The following is a 21062-nucleotide window of genomic DNA, read 5'->3' on the forward strand; positions in this document are numbered from 1 at the left end:
CAAGTTACACAGCCAAGGAGATACAGAGTCAAAATTGGATCCACATCCCAAGTTTATGGTTCTGAGTTTTTCCCACTATAGTGAGCAGATGACTATTTTTCCCTTATTTTTAATTTTTCTGATTATTAGAAAACTTCTGAAGTATGGGAGAAAAGAAATCCACTTAAAATCCCATCAATCAAAAAAAAAATGATATGCTACATTTCCAGTTTGGAATAATCTTCAATAATCTTAACTTTAGCGACCAGAAATATGTTTGGCTTTGCTCATATTGATTCAGATGCATGTTTGATCCCAAGACCTCAAGAGTCTGAAAAATAATGTCTCCAATCCTAAATGGCATATGCACTGAGAGAGAGTTAGTTCTTTCATTGATTCAGATTCTTTTGGAAAGAGTTATATGGGAGAGCCATCTTTTTTAATAGCTCCTCCTAAAAACTCCCACACTGGGTGCATTAGTTTCCTAGGCTGCTTAAGTAGAAACCATGAAAGCGGTTGGCTTAAACAATGCAAATTTATTAGTTTGCAGTTTTGAGGCTAAAGAAAGTCCAAATCAAGACGTCCTCCAAGTGATGCTTTCTCTCCAAAGACCGTGGCCTTCTGAGGTTGACTGCTGGTGATCCTTGGCTCCTCTGCCAGGTGGCACAGCCCATGGTGGCACTTCCTGGTCGCTCCCTTCTCTTCCAGGATTCATTGATTTCAACTTCTTACTTCCTGTGGCTTTCTCTCTCTGTGTCTGAACTTAATTTTCTTATTAAGGACTCGAGTAATCGGATTAAGACCTATTGAAGTTGGTCATACCTTAACTGAACTAACCTCACCAAAAGGGCTTACTTATAATGGGTCCACACCCACAGGAATGGAATAAACTTAAGAACACGTTTCTGGGGTAGACTGGGTTTCCCAGAACCAAAATTCAGCTTATCCATGCAGACAACGATAAAATAATTTGAAAATATTTGTGATGGGGAGTTGGTCTAGGCATTTCCCCCAACTTTCCAAGTCTACCAAGCTCTGGCTACAACAGAATGTTTCTAAAAATTCCTTGAAGCTCCAAAATTTGTGCTACTTTAGATTTAAAAAAAGAGGGGAATAGGAAGTGGAAATGAAATGCTTCTTTCACCCCATGCACTAAATGATGCTACACTGATAGGGGTCTGTGAATCCAGACAAGAATGGAAAAGAAGATGATGTGAATGACAGGCTGATGGGCTTTGCTGAGCTGATTTTGCAAACCAAGGAGGGCGCATTTGGAGTGAAAGCAAGGTCTGTGCTCTCCTACTGGGTTTGCATCTTCTACAGGAACAGGTTGTTGAGGGTCAGATGGACAGCTAAGGGAGGGAGAGGGTGCTAGCTCTCCCTCCCTTGGTTCCAGTCTGGCTCTCCATTAAATAGCTTTTTCACCTCTCAGAGTGTTAATGTCCCACCATGAATGGGATCTTTAAAAATTGCACCAGTTTTTTGAAGTTGAATAAGTAAATATACATAAATCACCTAGAAATGGACCAGACATACCGTGTTCAATAACTATTAGCTATTTTTTATTAATTAAAAAAATTAACTAACACAACATTTAGAAATCATTCCATTCTACATATGCAATCAGTAATTCTTAATATCATCACATAGATGTATGATCATCATTTCTTAGTACATATGCATCGATTTAGAAAAAGAAATAGCAAGACAACAGAAAAAGAAATAAAATGATAATATAGAGAAAAAATAAAAATAAAAATACAAAAATACAAAAATATATAAGAAAAAAACTATAGTTCAGATGCAGCTTCATTCAGTGTTTTAACATAATTACATTACAATTAGGTAGTATTGTGCTGTCCATTTTTTTTTTTATTTTAGAAATCATACCATTCTACATATGCAATCAGTAATTCTTAACATCATCACATAGATGCATGATCATCGTTTCTTAGTACATTTACATCGGTTTAGAAGAACTAGCAATATAACTGAAAAAGATATAGAATGTTAATATAGAGAAAAAAATAAAAGTAATAATAGTAAGAACAAAACAAAACAAAACAAAAACCTATAGCTCGGATGCAGCGTTATTCAGTGTTTTAACATGATTACTTTACAATTAGGTATTATTGTGCTGTCCATTTTTGAGTTTTTGTATCTAGTCCTATTGCACAGTCTGTATCCCATCAGCTCCAATTACCCATTATCTTACCCTGTTTCTAACTCCTGCTGAACTCTGTTACCAATGACAAATTCCAAGTTTATTCTTGAGTGTCGATTCACATCATTGGGACCATACAGTATTTGTCTTTTAGTTTTTGGCTAGACTCACTCAGCATAATTTTCTCTAGGTCCATCCATGTTATTACATGCTTCATAAGTTTATCCTGCCTTAAAGCTGCATAATATTCCATCGTATGTATATACCACAGTTTGTTTAGCCACTCGTCTGTTGATGGACATTTTGGCTGTTTCCATCTCTTTGCAACTGTAAATAACGCTGCTATAAACATTGGTGTGCAAATGTCCGTTTGAGTTTTTGCCCTTAATTCCTTTGAGTAGATTCCCAGCAATGGTATTGCTGGGTCGTATGGCAATTCTATATTCAGTTTTTTGAGGAACCGCCAAACTGCCTTCCACAGTGGTTGCACCATTTGACATTCCCACCAACAGTGGATAAGTGTGCCTCTTTCACCGCATCCTCTCCAGCACTGGTCATTTTCTGTTTTGTTGATAATGGCCATTCTGGTGGGTGTGAGATGATATCTCATTGTGGTTTTGATTTGCATTTTTCTAATGGCCAGGGACATTGAGCATCTCTTCATGTGCCTTTTGGCCATTTGTATTTCCTCTTCTGGTAGGTGTCTGTTCAAGTCTTTTTCCCATTTTGTAATTGGGTTGGCTGTCTTTTTGTTGTTGAGTTGAACAATCTCATTATAAATTCTTGATACTAGACCTTTATCTGATATGTCGTTTCCAAATATTGATTCCCATTGTGTAGGCTGTCTTTCTACTTTCTTTTTTTTTTTTTTTTTTACATGGGCAGGCACCGGGAATCGAACCCGGGTCCTCGGGCATGGCAGGCAAGCACTCTTACCTGCTGAGCCACCATGGCCTGCCCTCTTTCTACTTTCTTGATGAAGTTCTTTGATGCACAAAAGTGTTTAATTTTGAGGAGTTCCCATTTATTTATTTCCTTCTTCAGTGCTCTTGCTTTAGGTTTAAGGTCCATAAAACTACCTCCAATTGTAAGATTCATAAGATATCTCCCTACATTTTCCTCTAACTGTTTTATGGTCTTAGACCTAATGTTTAGATCTTTGATCCATTTTGAGTTAACTTTTGTGTAGGGTGTGAGATATGGGTCTTCTTTCATTCTTTTGCATATGGATATCCAGTTCTCTAGGCACCATTTGTTGAAGAGACTGTTCTGTCCCAGGTGAGTTGGCTTGACTGCCTATTTGTGAATTTTCTGGCACTCTGCCTATTATTGATTTCCAACTTCATTCCTTTATGATCTGAGAAAGTGTTGTGTATGATTTCAATCTTTTTAAATTTGTTAAGACTTGCTTTGTGACCCAGCATATGGTCTATCTTTGAGAATGATCCATGCGCACTTGAGAAAAAGGTGTATCCTGCTGTTGTGGGATGTAATGTCCTATAAATGTCTGTTAAGTCTAGCTCATTTATAGTAATATTCAGATTCTCTATTTCTTTATTGATCCTCTGTCTAGATGTTCTGTCCATTGATGAGAGTGGTGAATTGAAGTCTCCAACTATTATGGTATATGTGTCTATTTCCCTTTTCAGTGTTTGCAGTGTATTCCTCACGTATTTTGGGGCATTCTGGTTCGGTGCGTAAATATTTATGATTGTTATGTCTTCTTGTTTAATTGTTCCTTTTATTAGTAGATAGTGTCCTTCTTTGTCTCTTTTAACTGCTTTACATTTGAAGTCTAATTTGTTGGATATTAGTGTAGCCACTCCTGCTCTTTTCTGGTTGTTATTTGCATGAAATATCTTTTCCCAACCTTTCACTTTCAACCTATGTTTATCTTTGGGTCTAAGATGTGTTTCCTGTAGACAGCATATAGAAGGATCCTGTTTTTTAATCCATTCTGCCAATCTATGTCTTTTGATTGGGGAATTCAGTCCATTGACATTTAGTGTTATTACTGTTTGGATAATATTTTCCTCTAACATTTTGCCTTTTGTATTATATATATCATATCTGATTTTTCTTCTTTCTACACTCTTCTCCATACCTCTCTCTTCTGTCTTTTTGTATCTGACTCTAGTGCTCCCTTTAGTATTTCTTGCAGAGCTGGTCTCTTGGTCACAAATTCTCTCAGTGACTTTTTGTCTGAGAATGTTTTAATTTCTCCCTCATTTTTGAAGGATAATTTTGCTGCATATAGGAGTCTTGGTTGGCAGTTTTTCTCTTTTAGTAATTTAAATATATCATCACACTGTCTTCTAGCTTCCACGGTTTCTGCTGAGAAATCTACACATAGTCTTATTGGGTTTCCCTTGTATGTGATGGATTGTTTTTCTCTTGCTGCTTTCAAGATCCTCTCTTTCTCTTTGACCTCTGACATTCTGACTAGTAAGTGTCTTGGAGAATGCCTATTTGGGTCTAATCTCTTTGGGGTGCGCTGCACTTCTTGGATCTGTAATTTTAGGTCTTTCATAAGAGTTGGGAAATTTTCAGTGATAATTTCTTCCATTATTTTTTCTCCTCCTTTTCCCTTCTCTTCTCCTTCTGGGACACCCACAACACGTATATTTGTGCGGTTCATATTGTCCTTGAGTTCCCTGATACCCTGTTCAAATTTTTCCATTCTTTTCCGGATAGTTTCTGTTTCTTTTTGGAATTCAGATGTTCCATCCTCCAAATCACTAATTCTATCTTCTGTCTCTTTAAATCTATCATTGTAGGTATCCATTATTTTTTCCATCTTTTCTACTTTATTCTTCACTTCCATAAGTTCTGTGATTTGTTTTTTCAGTTTTTCTATTTCTTCTTTATGTTCAGCCCATGTCCTCTTCATGTCCTCCCTCAATTTATCGATTTCGTTTTTGAAGAGGTTTTCCATTTCTGTTCATATATTCAGCATTAGTTGTCTCAGCTCTTGTATCTCATTTGAACTATTGGTTTGTTCCTTTGACTGGGCCATATTCTCAATCTTCTGAGCGTGGATAGTTATCTTCTGCTGCAGGCGTCTGGGCATTTAGTCAGATTTCCCTGGGTGTCGGACCCAACAAGGTTGTAAGATTTTTCTGTGAAATCTCTGGGTTCTGTTTTTCTTTTCATGCCCAGTAGGTGGCGCTCGTGGCACACATTTGTCTGCGGGTCCCACCAGTAAAAGGTGCCGTGGGTCCTTTAACTTTGGAAAACTCTCGCCGTCCGGGAGGTTCGCTAGCTGAAGCGGCTTGGAAGGGTTCGAGCCGGCCCGGGGTCCAAATGCGGGGAGGGTTGCTGGCCGCCGCAGCCTGGGAAAGCGCCCATCCGAATTTCCTAGTTGCCCGGGCGACAAGCGTGGCAGGAGGGCTCCAGCTGTAGCGGCCCACCCGGGAGAGTGCACGTTCCCGGGGAGTCACGGGTTTGGAAGGGCCCCCCACACACCCCGTCACTGTTCTCCGCGGCCTGGGGATTTCCGATCCAATTCTCTCAGTTGGTCCGGGGGGCCGCGCGTGGTGTGGGCGCCAGCCGCCGCGGTTTGAGGGGACTGCTTGTCCAATTCTCCCAGCCGGCCCGGGAAGGGAGAAGGGAGTGACTCCGGCCGCTTGCCGCCCTGCCCGGTGAAGCCCGCGCGCCTCGGTGATCTCACCCGAGCGGCTTCTCTCAGCCAGCCAGCCATTCCAGGATGGGGTACGCTGTCTTTTTTATCTCTGTCATGGCTTTGGGAGCTGTTCTGTGTCGTTTCTACTCCCCTAGTAGCTGTCCTGGAGGAGAAACTAAGATCCACGCGTCTTACTAAGCCGCCATCTTCTCCTATTAGCTATTTTTATCATAATTATTATCTTCACAATTTTCTGATATTTACCCTCTTCTACCTCCCATCTCTCTCCTGACTCTGCCATGTAAATTTAAGTTATAATGAGTATTTTACTGATTACATCTGGGAGAGGCAATTGAAATTTTATTAGCAGTAGGACTCAGAGGAAAGTTGAAGCCGAAGTATGGATTTGGGGCTTAGGTGAAAAGTCAGGCCTGAAACTGGAATTAGTGGGATCTGAAGCTCAGTTAAGATGGTGCAGGGCCCATAAGAAAGACCTAAGAGAGTGCATCGAATTTCCCAAGGCAAATAAAAACAGCTTCCCTTTGCTGTAAACTGTGTCCTAGGAACCAGCTGAGTGGAACACAACTGTTATCTCTTGTGATGCTTTCACTCAGGTATGTTTTCAGGTGAAGTAAACAAGTCCTAGAGAAGTGATGTGGCTTGCCCAAGGCCACACTGTCAGCACCTGGCAGAGCTGGGATTCCGGTCCAGGTCCAACCCTTGGAAAGCTCCCAGCCCAGAAGGGCAGCCAGTCGGGGACGTGGCTCCAGCCAGGGTCTTGGGAATGCTAAAATGGGGGCTCTGTGTGAGCACAGAGATAGGACAAGAGGCAGGACTGTGGGGCCTTTGCACATGGAGTGTTGACTTTATCAACAGTGAAGCCATCGAGACCTTTTGGAGAGTGTGGAGAGTGAGATGCCTTGTGTTTGGAGACGATAACTCTGGTGGCCGTTTACAGGGATGGATTATTTGGAGGAGAGAAATTGAGGGTGACCCATTTAAAGGCAACCATAACAGTCCAGCAAGAGCTTCCTGGGCTGCAAAAATGGGACTAGAAAAGAAATAAGATATCCAAAACTATATTCCTGATCCATAATATATCCATAAATATAACAATTATGAGCACTGAATTTGACACCCCACGACCCAAAGTTTGAATCTCAGTGGTCGTGTATTAGTTGTTTAATCTTGAGCATTCAATTTCCTCCTATGTGACACGGAGATAGTGATATTAACTTAAAGGGTATCATGAAAATTAAGTAAGCCGAAAAAGGTATTTCACATAAAAGCATTTAGTACAGTTGCCTAGCACACAGTGAATGCGCAGTAATAATAGCCATCATCTAATTATTCGTACTCTTTACTGCCCCAATCCTTACAGTCAACCAGAAAGCAAACATCTGTAGAGAATCATAATGGATTTTTTTTTTAATTTCACTGACTCATTTAAATAATTAAAAATTTTCAAAAACAATGAACCCTAATGTAAACCGTGAACCGTAGTTAATAGTGCAATTGTAATAATGCTCTTTCGTCATTGTAACAAACATACCACACCAATGCATGGTGCTAATAATAGGGTGGCATATGGGAACCCTATACTTTATGCATTATTTTCCTGTAAACCTATAACATCTCCCATAAAAAATTTTTTTTGAAAAATTTAAAAAATATTTTAAAAGTTCTATTTCTGATGTTTCTTACAGATAGCAGAATAGAGAGTGTGGTACGTGTGGGTAACGTGGTGTCTTCCACAAATCGGCACATTTTTGCTGGTTAGTGAGTGAGTAGAATGCAGCACAGCTAGTCAAGCTGTATGGCGTGTGGCCCCGCAGGGTGGGTGGGAAACAAGGCCATTGTCAAGTTTCCATTGGGCTGTCTCTTCACGTGTGTCCCAGGCTCCCGGCCGGCAGAACCCAGGCCTCTTTTCATGGCCTGTCCAGGTAAGCCCCATGCACCATTAGATGCTTAAAACTTCCTCCTTTAAAGCGCCTCATCTTTTGTGACTTCGGAGGGAGACATCTAATATTTTAAAGCTTACTCATTTGCAAAGTTGGGTTAAGTCAGTTGCCCCAAAGTTGCCTAGAGATTTCTATAGGAATTCAGATCCTAGTCAGGGCCCTATCCTAGAACTACTAGAAGCACTGAATAATTGGTGCCAGGGAAAAAACTCAACAGAGGAGACGGCCACCTTCATTTATCCAAGAACAGGAGGGTGAAGTGTTTTCACAGCCTGCCTCTCGGTCAGGCACAGGCAAGCTTTTACTCTGGAGGATGTGTCAGGAGAGACATCCTCAGGTGGATGGGTCAGTGATCTTCTGAGGGAAAAATCTGAGTTTCATTTTGGCTTTGGTTAATTATTAAATTCGTTGGGTACTTTGACTGTTAGTTTTTGAGCTAAACAATGTTAGCATCCTGTTTGTTATCACAATCCTTAAAACTCACCCTGCAGAGAAAATGCACATCGCCAGGAGCACAATGTAGTCAGGCCCCGAGTGTACACATGAACACATACACACACTGTTACACGTGCACCAGACACACTCACATGCACAAACAAGCAACACAAAAGCACACATGCATACAGGCACACTTGTATGCACACACAAGCAATACAGAGACTTGTATATACACTTGCACAGGGACACTTGCATGCACACAAACAACAGAGAAACACACACACGCATAGACATACCTGCACATGCACACTTGCATGCACACGGAAGAAACACAGAAACACACATGCACACAAGACACACGTATACACATATTCAGATGCACAAAAATATATGTACACACACACACACACTCTCTAATGACAAAAGCCTCTGCAAATCTTCAGCGTTTCTCTCTGGAGGCTTCCCGGGTCTCACTCCCCAGCTGAACAGTGCATTTCCCCGAGCCCATGCTCAAGGGCCCCTCTCTCAAATTTCACACCCCTACAGACGGGCAAGGTGTGCTCCAAGCAGGTGGGAGTTTAAGGCATTGCCAGGTTGAGCCCCACTCTCAGCAGCTTTGTGCAGGGTGACAGAGGAACGAGCCTCCTCCATCACTGCCCAGCCCTGGTAGACGGCAGAGGGCCACACACCTGTCACAGCACTGTGTGGGACTCGAGCAGGGGCCGTAGGGCAGCAGCACATGGCCGCATGCCTATTCTCGTGGCCCCTCTCTCCACTACCCATCGTCCCATGGGGTCCTCATTGGCACCATCCTAACCCCTCAGCTCCCTGGCCCATGTGTGGGCGCAGAGAGGAGGACCTAAGGGAGCCCTAGCCCACCGCAATGACCTAAAACCCTGCATTGTTACTATCTGCTCACCCGGCCCACACCTTCCAGAAACTTCTACCATACTCTGGCTTTGTATGTGTGCATGTTCTGTTTCTGGAGGGTTGCGTATCACCTTCTCTGCCGCGGCCCTTTTGGCAAGAGGTCCAGCACCGTCCAGCTCTGCTGTTGCCTTCTGAACAGCATTCCTTTTCCAACCATGGTTTCCTTCCCAGATAAATTCACTAGGTGGCAGTGAGCAGCGAGGGAAAGAGCGGCTCTCAGAAGGCAGGCGGAGGGAACCTTCTGGGAATCTGGCACCTGAATCTACAAAACCTTACAGGGCCTCGTCTGACTCTCGTTACTAAGAGAAGACAATCCGCAGTTTAGGGGGAGCCCGTGGTCTTTGATAAATGATGAAGTACCAAAGTGAGTTGTGAAACTTTAGCATATTTCTGATCACTTTTATTCTGGTTACCTTCATAATATTGTCAAAATCACACATTTTCTATATTGTCTGTCAACATGTTTCCTATACAGAAAGTATTAGAAAAAAGGCTGATCCATTCAGTCGAAACTTCCATTGTGTGTGAGTGGGTGCCAGTGTATGTGATGGTGTATATGATTGTGTGAGTGTGTGTGTGAAAGAGAGTTGGGAGTGTGCCTGTGTGTCAGTTATTGTGTGATTGTGTGTATATGAGTCTGTGTGAATGTGTAGTGTAAGCGTGTCTATGAGGATGTATATGGATGTGTGAGAGTGTCTGGGAGTATGTGTGTGTTGGTGAGTGTGAGATTGTGCACGCATGTGAGCATGTGTGTCAGTGTGCATGAGTGTGAGGCTATGTGAATGTGTGTGTGTGTGAAACCCTTCTGTAGAAGGCAGGACTCGCATGTGCCTCCGGGCTCAGGTGTTATCGTCCTTTGATCAGTTTCTCCGTTTAGCCATCATTTGCTCAGGTGAAGGGAACTTCCATCCCCAGTTAAACTCAGGGGCCCAGTTTTCCCACCAGGTGAAGCCGGGAACATTATATGACCTCTGCTTCGGGAAAACTCCAAAACTTCAAATTTTCTCAAGACCACTAAAACTCTAGTTCACACTCTTTCAGCTCGTTTTTTGACATGCTGCCTGGTTTTCACAGTGCACAGTTTGAAGTGGAAGAAAGCAGTTGCAAACTGACTGGAAAGACAGTTTCCTAAATGGCCTTGCCTCTCCGGCGTGGCGCCGTTTGTCTCACTGGGATGAGGCACAGACTTTGTCCTCCCACAGCTTCTGAACCTCCTCCCCCTCCCACTGCACCCTGGACCCCTTGGGTCCCCCAGGCTTGGGCCCTGTGCAGAAGCAGTGCCTGGAGCTCTATTTCTGTGGCGTGGCTGCTTAGGGCACCCTGCTGATCCAACCCTGACCAACACACCCACCACTCCGACGCCTGGCTCCTCTCTGTCTCTGTCATGGATGAGTCTCTGTCTTGGTACCGGTCAACCCCCTTGGGCCCTTTTGTCCTGCCTGTTCTTACCAGCTATGCTCCAATGTTTGAAGTCCTCCCTCTGTATCCCAGACTGTTCTCTGGAACCCCATCTGGTCCCTGTACCCCCTCCCCAATGCCAACCATGCACCCATGAACCACTGAACATTGCCAACTTCCATCCCCAATGGAGGGCTCTGCCGAGCCGTGTGGCTCCCATGGGATCCATGTTGAACAACCCCCCCCACCCCCACCCCATTACTAATGCCAGCTTGGCCTAACCTGTATTTGACCAACCGTTATGGAGGGTTACTGTGCTGGGCTCAGAGCTGGCCGTGGGGACACAGAGGAAAGGAGTCATGGACTATCCAGTGGTCAGGGAGCTCATAGCCTCCTCCACATTTCTCTTCTGCCCTGCACTTACTCCCCAGGCCAGTGGCAGGGTCTGTCCCCAGCCCACCTTTGCTGGAAGATCCTTCTCTATGTCCATCCACTCCCAGTCTCTTTTGTCCTGTCACAGAAAACTGGGCTGTGCCAGGCCCTCCCCAAGGACATGCAAATGTCATGGGTCACCGTCCCCAGTCAGTCCCAAGAAAAACTCTGTCAGTGGTTGTCCATAGGCAGGCCGGTGCTGCCTCAGTTGAGTATGAGACTGGGACCTGAGTGCTGAATTCTTGCTCAGTCTCTGGTCTTCCTGAGGTGCACATACTTAGGCACCCCCAGCAGCTGGTGGGGAGTCAGCCTGCTTTGGGGTGAAATACTGAACCACTTAATTTTCCCTGGTTAATTTTCTGTGAGAGAGTAATACAAAATAAGTGTATAGTGATTTCTGTCTTAGCTTAGTCATGTAGTTGATCAAGAGATCTTGATGGCTCAGGGGGAATAGAAGCTACCCTTACTGAGAAGAGGAAATAATCTGAGACTAAATTTATAAATATGGTCGGCGGTGGTATCTTCCAGAAAGGCAGTGCTTGTGTAGACTGGATTGTTAATGACCTCGGTTATTCCAGTTGGGGCGTAAAGATACACACAATTAATCTGAATGATGAACTAGCTGGAAAGTAAATACCAAGCTTCTTTTTGGATCCCCCATTGGAAAAGGGCAGACATGGAAAAGTAACCTAACAGGAAAACTAAAAATTGGGAAATCAGTTCAGAAAGGGATGCTCATTAGGAAGATATGTATATGTATGCATACACACACACACATCTGATTGCTTTTTAATGCCTTTTTTTTGTATGCTGTATGGCCGAGTCACATTCCATTCTTTTTCCATGTGAGTATCTCGTTATTGCAGCACCACTTGTAGAATTTTTGTTTGTTTTTTATTTGCTTGTTTATTTGGTTTTTTTGGAAGTGCATAGACTGGGAATCGAACCCAGGTCCCCCACACAGTAGGTGAGAATTCTACCACTGAACTACCCTTGCATTCCCTTTAATGCCTTTTTAAGAGATAAAATGGCTTACTTATGAAACCAAGCAAATTCTGTTTGTGGTGGCCCTTTTAAGAAGAATTTCAGGAGTGAGATATAAGTAGGGTTTTATTTACAATTAGGAAAACATCCTTCCTTCTCTTTTTTGGAAATCTTCATGCTTTGTAGTTAAAATAGGTATCTTAATTTGCTAGGGCTGCCGTAACAAAATATCACAAACTGGGGGGTTGAAACCAACAGAAATGTCTTGTCTCACAGTTCTGGGGGTTAAAAGTCGTAAATCAAGGTGTGGGCAGGGCTGTGCTCCCTCTGAAGCTTGCAGGGAAGAAATGTTCCTTGCTCTTCTAGCTTCTGGGGGTTGACGGTCATCCTTGGGGTTCCCTGGCTTGCAGCTGCCTCGCTCAAATCTCCGTCCTGTCTTCACCTGGCCATCTTCCCTCTGTGTCTGTCTTAAAATTTTCCTCTTTTTATAAGGATGCCAGTATATCGGACGAGGGCCCACCGTATCTTAACTGTTTCTATCTGCAATGACCCTATTTCCCAATATGCTCACGCTCTGAGGTCCTAGGGGTTAGGACTTCAGCATATCCCTTTGGGAGGAAACAGTTCAACCACTAACTATAAGTCTGGTGTCATTTTGGGGTTTCGCTGGTCTGTGCTATGATTCCGAAGTCCTGAATGTGAGGGCTTCTCTCTAGTGAAACCCGACGCTCAGGACTTTGTGAAAATGGCAGCAAGGTGGATTGCGATGTACTGAACCCATGCTGTGAAGTATACATGTGGTGCAGCTCATCAAGTCAGAGATGGACAGAGAATCACAAAGGGACCTTCCAGCTCTAACGTGCAACCCATCCTCCTAAGCGAGCTATTTTTGCACAGCGATGCCAAGTAACTCTTTTCACCCTGATTCTCCTTGACCTAATTCCAGGCTTCCTGTCCTGCATTGCTCAGTCCCTGGAGCAGACCCTCCCTGATGCCAACAGAGACACCCTCAGGCCCTTTCTGCAGCCGGCGTCCCACTAGGTGCATTGCCTGGACTTTGAAAACTGCACAACCATGCACCTAATAATCCTGCCACCTCTCTTTGTTTCTAATCGGACCTTCCAGACTTGTACGGCCTGGAGCAGTAGCAGGCATGACTTCTGCGTGCACTGTGAAGGGCGCAAACACTTTCTCCCCAGGGATCATGGGTCGCAGCCCCCCATGCATTTGGGCAAGAACAAGAATGTCTTTTGGACCGAGAGTTACCTTGAACCCTCTTCCTCATCACTCAGAAGGCTTTGCCTCTGCAGTTATTTCTAGAGGCATCTATTTCTATAACATCCTCTTCCCCCAGCTCAGGTGGCATTTTCCTATTTGATTTTCTCTCTGTTTGGTTTACACCATTGCAGGGCTGCCATCCACCCTCAAGCCATTCACAATTCCTATCACTCCTGGAGGATGTCCCTACTGCTCTATCTTTATTTTATTTTCATGAAAATTCTGGGCAGTCTACATAAACAAAGCAATCAGGAACTTATCAGTCCATGAGGTTTAATCCCTGGATTTACCAGAAGGATGGAGGTGGGGGAAAAAAAGCAAAGTCTGGAAACCACCTGGACATCTGGAATGTGGCTCCTGTCCCATGAGCTGGGCCCCATCCCATAAATCCAAACTGTGGGTGATGGCATCTCTCAAGTGGCCAGGTAGATATTTTCCCACAAGTGGAGAATTTCCAGGGAAATTTTTTTTTTAATGCTGGAGAGGGCGAATTTTTTCTATCCACAATAAATGAGGTGCTTGGAGGCCAAGACCCTAATGAGATAATCACAGTGAGAGTTGCCATTGAAGCTAGCATGTTTGAAAACGTATTGAAAACATAGAGGGGTGCTGGCCCTATGCCGACACTCTGGGGGAGAAGTGGAGAGAGGTCTTTGTTTTCCCTGCAGCAGGTGGTGGAGAGCTCGGCCAGCCCGACCTCGCGGGGAACCGTGCTGATAAGCAAACGGCTTTGCCCGCGCACGGGAAAGAATGAATAATGGGTGGGAAGGAAGCCAGCCACCCTCTCACCCTGGCCCCCCAACATGAAACCAGAAACTGCCAAGAGCCATCGCTAACAACTGTGGGAAAATAGGTGAAGTTGGCAGTCACCTTTGTGACAGTAAAATCTGCTGAGAAGGTAAAGGAATGGCTTCAAGTGCTGAGGAACATTCCAGAAAAGAGGCTTCGAAGTCCTGGTGGCCAGCAGTGGGCTGAAGGAGCCCTGTCTACACCTCCCAGCCCACCCCACCTTTGCCCTTACTCTTTCCAGGCCAGCTGGTAGGAGATCTTGTTGGAGACAGCACAGAGGGGGCCTGAGAGCCCAGTCCCCACCTCATTTCTCAGTTCATGCCCTCACTCATTAGCTGGGTGGGTTGGGCCAGCAACTCACCCTTATGGGCTCCTATTTCCTTGGGTGGAAAACTTGGTGTCCTGGCCAGCTCTCCTGGGAGCAGAGCCTCAAACAAGTCTCTGAGTGGAAGTGATTTTTGAGGATACGCCCCCGGGATAGCAGCTAAGAGGAGGGTCAACAGGAAGGGAAATGGAAGAAGCCACACTAGGGTGCAGGTGAGGTCCCAACAACAGCCTGATCCCAGGGGATACTCAGGATTTGTCCCCTTTGAGGAAAGGGGCCCTGCGTGCTTTTGTCCCTTCTCAGGGGGTCTCTAGGAGGGCATTGGGGTGGATTTAAACTCCCACGCAGCTCTGGTTCTCTCCCTTTGAGCTAAGCAGCTGCAGTGGCCCCAGAACAAGTCTCTGAAGAAGGTGGCAGGTGCAAGCTGCTAGCAGCAAAGCCTGCAAAAGCTGGGGGGCAGGCACACACAAGGGGGTCTCAGCAGGAGCCAGCAGAGCTGTCTACTCGGGAAGTGTCTAGAACAGGGACATAGGGAGTGTTTGTTAACTCTCTGGCTTTTCCCAGTGTGCATGTGCCGATTGTCATCATGAACCAACTTCTCAGTTGGGCAGATGGCACAGAGCCAGGGTAGGGGAGTGGGGAGCAATCAATGACAAAATTCTTCAGATGATTGAAGAATTGTCGCATGAAAGCAGGCGTAAAGCTGATGAGGTGAAGGCCAGCGTGGCAGGACATTGCATGGAAGATCTTCTTGAAGTTTCCTATAATCAGAATGTTCCAAAGATTGCATGAATTCCTGGAGGCCTGGCAGGACAGGGCCTTTCCCATTACCCAAGGTGCTCGTGCAGATGCTGTAAAACAGTGGGCGGGGGTCAAACATGCAATGGGAACCCCTTTCTTTCCCATGGATTCAAGAGCCTTAAGTGCTTCTGCATGGATAAATAGTAAGTAGATGATTAGACAGATTATTTATATCCAAGTGCTCACTTGACTAAACAACTGGACACCGTAACCTAGGCCAGGTGACTTGTGAACGTAATCATCATAGATAGATGATAGATACACAGATGAATAAACAGGAAAGAAAGAAGGAAGAAAGGAAGGAAGGAAGGAAGGAAGAATTGGATGGATGGATGGAGCAATGGAGAGGAATACATAATATTTAGACGATAGATAATGATGATAGGAAGGTAGGTAGGTAGATAGATAGACTCAATGGATGGATAGATGGATGGATGGAAAGATAGAGATATAACAGATAGATGATATAATAGATAAAGAGGGGGTGGGGGAAGAGAGATGGATGTGGGCCATGGATGCAACAGAAAAAAATACATAGAGCTTCTGGTGACTAGCCTTGCTGTAGAAGACAAGTGAGTAGGGATAGTTTGGCAATATGAAGGCTGTCCATGCCACACTTCCTAGAGGCTGGACAGATGGGTCTGAGCTCGGAGCTTAGAGACATGTAAGCAGGTAGGAAGCAGTCTCCTGAATGCTCAGGGTGTGTTTGGATTGCCCACTCTTTGAGCTGGCTTTACAGTTGTCTTAGCCTAATATACTCCTAGGTCCCATGACAGGTACTGGCCTGTATTAACATAAGAAAAGGTAAACAAACAAGCGTCCTGTTCAGGAGCCTCTGGTAGCTTCTCTGTCATCCTTCCAGACACCAGGGTGGTTTTGCAAACATAAAGGAATCCCCCTCGCTGTCTCATGGATGTATGTATAGAAGCCACTGCAGTGCAACCCTTCACAGGTAATTCTCCAAGGCTCCCTTCTGTTTCCTCTTCCATTTTAAAAATGTGGTGCACACAGCGCTAGTGTTTAGATTATTGATTGTCAATTCCTTTGACACTCAGCGCTGCCGACAGGCTGTTGAAAGCCCAGCACTCTTCTGAGCTAAGCCCATGGCACTCTGAAATAGTTTCTCCCATTCAGTTCCTATTTCCCAGAAGGATGAGCTATGATAATGTGCCAGTGCAGGCGTGTGTGTTCTCACCCTTCAGCTTGGAAGGCTTGGATCCCCCCCGGTCCCCCCAGCAGCCATGGCACTTGGCTCAGTCAGATCACCTTCCAGAAGCCAAGGGCTTCAGCCTCACATGCAGACTTGCCGGGACACTCAAGAGAAACAATGGTAGTGCAGATGTGCAGATAGTATGCTAAATACTTTCCCTGTAAGCGTAGTCTCAATTTCACTCTCTCCACAACCCCCAGAGTTAAATACAATACCACTCAATATGAAGAGGAGCCTGTGCTCTCTTGTACTTCACCTCCTGCCCACCCACCCCTCTCCGCTAACCAGACCACCTGGACCTGGTGTGGCCAGGACCTTCCCAGGGCTAGCAGTGAGGTCCCCATGTCCCAGGAACCCCTCTGTCCCAGGTAGGCAGGCATGGCTGGTCACCACACACACACACGTAGGCACGGGCACACATAGCACACCAATAGAACACACATGCACACACAGACATACAATTATACACACATATTTGCAGACACACACTGAGACATACACACACAGATAGAACACACACACAGAGTCACAGACGCACATGTGCACACTCACAGATGCACACGTACAGACATGCAAACATACACAATCACAGTGACACCACAGACACATATACATGAACACATACAGACAAAACACACACAGAGACACAGGCACACACACCCACAGCGAGACACACACAGACCCACATAGACACAGAATGACTCAAAGAATCTATTAGAAATTACTGGGAACAGTAATTTCTCTTTCGGCTAAAGATACATATGACAGTTTATAATAAAATGCTGTTTAATCAAATTTGACTAGCCTAAATCCTATTGGTGGGAAATAAGATTATACTTACAGGGGGTGAGATGAGACTCTTAACAAACCATGAAGAATTTAGAAAAATACATTCTTCTAGCATTTGTTTAGAATAGGTGAAAATCCAATTAAATCTTTTATATGCCAGACTTGATGTTCATATTCTCATATTCAAGATACTGTCAGAAGCTGAATTATCACAGATTGATCAAATGTTCATTTAGGTTTCTGACTAGGGCAGGAAAGTGGGCTGGAATATTTGAAATTCTTTTTTCCTAGCAAGGTGTGGAAACTGAAGTGAATTTTCTGTTTAGCCTTTATTAGATTAATCAGAATATCCCATTCCCCAGTCCACTAATTAGTTTTACTGTTTTGGAGATAGATAGAAAAGATACACCTTTCATGTGTTTTACACATCTATTAAATGTGTACATTTACTAGAAAACTATAGATCTAGCTCTTGAAAAACTAAGTGCAAAAGACTTACTGCCCAGCAGATCAACGTTGGAGGGAGAGGATTTTTAACAAAGGTGAACCATGATTTCAATGCTTATGGAAACCTGGAAACCCCAGAGCCCATGTGTACCTGCAACCATCAATAAAGGTGCAGATTCTCAAGGTGTGAAGTGACCCAATCGTTCCTCCTCCTGAAGCAAAGAGTGAATGCAAATCCCTCCAAGTTCACGAATCACAATTGGACCAGGCAGACAGTCCATCTCCAAATATAGACTCCACCAATTTCAGAGAGAGCAGATTTTCACAGGACAGTGAGCACAAATGAAGAGATGGGCAGATAACTGCAGCAAGCTCCCCCTGAGCTTTCACGGGCTCAGCTTCTGGTCCAACGTGGGAGGCAGCATTTGTTTCCACCTTTCCCACGGGCATCAAGTGGAGAGGCGAGCTCTCTGCATATGAGCTGTTCAGGACTGTTCACTCGCTCTGCTGCAGAAAGGCTTTATGATAAGGAAGCATAACCTTGCAAAGTGCCAGAGCCTCACCCAGGAACTGTTGGATGATGGTATCAAGACTTTCGAGGGGACAAAATAACAACTACTACAAGTTACCATTGGTGCAACCCTAATGGGAAGCCAATCAACATGCTGGGTTGTTGTCTTAGTTGCTGCAGCTGCTGTGACAAACAGCACACAATAGGTTGGCTTAAAGAACAGGAATTTATTATTGACTCATGGTTTTGTGGCTAGAAGTCCAAAATCCAAATATCAATAAGGCTTTCTTTCTCTCGAAAATCTGTAGCTTTCTGGTGCTGGTAGCCAGCAATCCCTGGGGTTCCTTGACTTGTAATACATGCCTCCTATTGCATGGCAATGAACTCTCCTTTCTTGCTTCTGTGACTTCCAGGATTTCTTTCTAAGGCTTCCAGTAATATGGGTTAAAGCCCACCCTCATTCAGTTGAGCCACAACTTAACTACAAATAACATCCTGGAGAGGTCCACTTACAATGGGTTCACGCTCGCAGGAAGGCTGATTACGATGAAGAACATTTGGGGGTGAGGGGGAGGGAAGAAAGGGTACATAACTTAATCTACCACTGTGCTTTATATGCATCTCATGTAAGCCCTCCCTCAAGCATATGAGGGGCCATTCGATGTAAAACATTGAAACATGGAATGTATGCTGCTCAGTTTTATACATCTATGTACCGATATGAAAATTCAGGCTTAGAGGGAGTAACCAGTACGAAGTCCCACAGTGGGTCGGTGGGAGCAAGGACGTCTGCCCACTTCTCTTTGTCCCTGGCATCCCTGCCCTACCATCCCAGACCTACAAGAAGGTAACCTACTTTGGAGGGAATTTTTTCAGAGCATGTGACCAATGAGGCTTGGTTTACAAAGCAATGTAGGAGTAATTCTCAATAAAAATTAGGAGACTTCTACACGGCTTTTAGTAGGGTGCATAAAAAACCCTCTGTGCTCGTGCCTTTCTGACTTTCTCCCGGGATGACAAAAGCAGCAGTTGTGGCTATGAACATTGTATGAGACATTCATGTAGTGCTGTTTTCAGAGCAAGTTGTATATGGATTGTTTGCAAGTCTAAGAAGACAGAAACATGTGCCCACGACTCTCTTTCTCTGCGTCGAATCTCTCATAAGTGACTCTTCTGTAACTTGGATGTGAGCAATGGTGATATTTATTTAGAAATATGATTGCCTGCTTCTTCAACAACCAAAGGTCTCATTACCTGAAGTCTAAATTGGACAAAGGTAGAGAGGAGGTGCTTACCATAGATATTTATGCCATAACCTCCATACTATACTGCAATGCTCATTCCAAGGTTGTCTGCTCTACTGAGGTCTTTTTGCAATTGTCTGCCTGCTTTGCTGCCATAAATGAGGGAATAATGGTGGGGAACACAGAAATCTGCTTTGAGGTTCTCCTCAGCATGGCTGGACAATAAAGTGCTGCAGTTACAGGGGCTATTAGAGATACCTCCAACTCCTCTGTCAACTTTGAACTTAGTCTGCTTTATTTGTGTGCCCAGACTGAAGCCTGCAGCGGCTGCCTTTGTTAGCCACCCCCAGTTGGAGGGGCCCGAGGACCCCCCTCCCTATCTACTGAGACAAACTGAGTGGAGGCTAACAGACCATAGCTGTCCATCCCACTACCCTCGGGCCTCCGTGCTCCTTGCCAGGTGTGGGAGCTGAGTGCAAGGCTTTATACACAGTGGCCTTCCCCTTTCTTGAATCTGTAGATGGCCCACTTTGTACCTGCTCTTCTTCCCTAAACTCCATGGTCTTAGGGTTTTCCCCTTAGAATGTAGCAAAAATAGAACCTATATCACTGCGTTGGTAAGAGGGTTAAAAAACTAAGCCAAGGCCATCATCTGAGCTCAACAGTGTCAACTGTCATCAAATCTAGAACAGTGGTTTCCCCAGCAGAGCCATGGCTCACCTGCATTGGAATTACCAGAGGTACTTGTGACAAGTGTCCTGTAGGATGAGAGTTTCTAGGGAAGGCCCCAAGATCCCGTACCCAAGCTGGTTCTTATGGACCCTTGGCCCACTTCTGCCTGAGAGTCCTTCCTGAGAACTCAGGGTTGCAAAGTGGTTGGGGCCTGATATTTGAAGTCAGAAAGACCTAATTTCACATCCCACCTTGCCTCTCATAGCTGTGTGATGTGGAGCAGCTTACTCAATTTGACTTGTATGAATCTCTCTTTAATAGCTGCAAGTTAAGATGCTAATATCTATCTTGTTCGATTATCAGTGCGCACTCTATGTCAGGCAACCTGCCAGGGGCTGGGGATATAATAACACACATTTTTGGAAAATCTAGTGCCAAGACTGAGAGACATCTATTGGGTCTCAGATGATTCACGGTCAGCCCCACTCCAAATTTGCAACAACCTATCATGGTCATGAGTAGATCTGAAAATGCTATGGGAGAGATCATTTGTAAACTCAGTTTGGGGGTCACAAAACTGTCCTCTTTACCTATTCACAGTGCCCAGGGAGACTTCTAAGTAACTCAAATGCACCAACTTTCAGATGCCCCCACCTCACCCAGCCTGATCACTGGGCCATGAGTTAGATAGAGTAGCTCTACACCACTTTTGTCACCAACCAACAGTTAGCCTGGGACCCAGATCCCCAAACTCTTTGGGCCTCAGATTCCTTTTCTATAGAATAAGTGTGCTGAGTTCAAAGACTTGTGTAATCTCTTCCAACTTATCAGCCCATCAGAGATCTATTCCAAATGTACCCAGAAGTACCAGGCATGCCTTACTGAAGCAGTTTCTGGAATCCTTATTCCCCCGCATGTCAGAGGGGATCTCGCCACTCTTAAGAAAGAAAGCTTGAGTTCTGTGTGAAGCTCTTCTTTGGGTGACCATCAGAGATTGCACATCAGCCCCATGAGGCATCTTTTCCCCGTCCAGCCATTTGCTGACTCTGACTTGGGATGGACATCCCCTCCTTCAGGCTCCAGTTGTC

At 44.7% G+C, this 21062-nt stretch overlaps 1 protein-coding gene and 1 non-coding gene across 2 annotated transcripts in view; one reads left to right on the plus strand and one right to left on the minus strand.

The window, feature by feature from the left end:
• Positions 1-21062, plus strand: part of FRMD4A (FERM domain containing 4A) — a 452880-nt gene that overhangs the window by 54825 nt on the left and 376993 nt on the right. The window lies entirely within an intron of this gene.
• On the minus strand, positions 11851-11921 carry TRNAS-ACU (transfer RNA serine (anticodon ACU)). The gene has a single exon. It is a non-coding gene; the product is annotated as a tRNA-Ser (tRNA).

Source organism: Tamandua tetradactyla, chromosome 7, assembly GCF_023851605.1.
Source record: "Tamandua tetradactyla isolate mTamTet1 chromosome 7, mTamTet1.pri, whole genome shotgun sequence".
In the NCBI taxonomy this organism is placed as follows: Eukaryota; Metazoa; Chordata; class Mammalia; order Pilosa; family Myrmecophagidae; genus Tamandua; species Tamandua tetradactyla.